The sequence below is a fragment of the Arachis ipaensis genome, chromosome B9, assembly GCF_059453495.1.
Source record: "Arachis ipaensis isolate K30076 ecotype BB chromosome B9, ASM5945349v1, whole genome shotgun sequence".
Lineage (NCBI taxonomy): Eukaryota > Viridiplantae > Streptophyta > Magnoliopsida > Fabales > Fabaceae > Arachis > Arachis ipaensis.
The window spans coordinates 108,829,213-108,830,142 of record NC_142444.1 but is presented as its reverse complement, the minus strand read 5'-3'; the positions used below and the strand labels follow the sequence as shown (position 1 = coordinate 108,830,142).

At 43.8% G+C, this 930-nt stretch overlaps 1 non-coding gene across 1 annotated transcript; it reads right to left on the bottom strand.

Annotated features, from left to right (window-relative positions):
• Positions 1-278: 278 nt before the first annotated feature.
• Positions 279-382, bottom strand: LOC148545854 (small nucleolar RNA R71). Its single transcript, XR_015900675.1, has one exon. It is a non-coding gene; the product is annotated as a small nucleolar RNA R71 (small nucleolar RNA).
• Positions 383-930: the final 548 nt, after the last annotated feature.

Here is a 930-nt window from a genome sequence, read left to right as displayed (position 1 = left end):
TCAAACCACAGCTAATATCACTTGTGGAGAATCATTGTTCATTTGGTGGAAGTGCTAATGAAGACCCAAACCAACATCTCACCAAATTCCTGAGAATTTGCGACACTGTGAAGTCCAATGGAGTCCAGGAAGATGCCTATAAACTGCTTTTGTTCCCATTTTCACTTAGGGACAAGGCAGCTAAGTGGCTGGAATCATTCCCAAGGGGGAGCCTAACAACCTGGGACGAGGTGGAAAGCAAGTTTCTGGCACGTTTCTACCCCCCACAAAAGGTCAATAGGCTTCGATCTGAGGTTCAGACTTTTAGACAACAAGATGGTGAAACTCTCTACGAGGCATGGGAGAGATTCAAGGATTTGACAAGGAAATGCCCACCAGACATGTTCCATGACTGGGTGCAATTGCATATTTTCTATGATGGACTTTCTTATGAATCAAGGAAGGCTGTGGACCATTCATCAGGAGGTTCATTGAACAGGAAAAAGACTGTGGAAGAAGCCATTGAAGTGATTGAAACAGTGGCTGAGAATGAGTACTACTATGCTTCAGAGAGACACAACACTAAGGGAGTCATGGAGCTGAACCATGTTGATACAATTTTAGCCCAAAACAAGGTGTTTGCCAAGCAACTAGCAGAGCTTACCAGGCAATTAGAAACAAAGCAAGTGGCTGCAATACACACACAAGATCAAGAGGAAGTAAGCATTGAAGAAGGTGATTGGGAAGAGGCCAAATATGTGGGAAACCAACAAAGGGAATCATATGATCCACATTCCAACACTTACAACCCAGGATGGAAAAATCACCCAAACTTTGGGTGGGGGAGCCAACAAACCCAACCACAAAACCACAAACCTTACAACCACAACCAACATAACAATTCCACATACCAAAACTCCAACCAACGATCATACCAAGCCACACAAAACA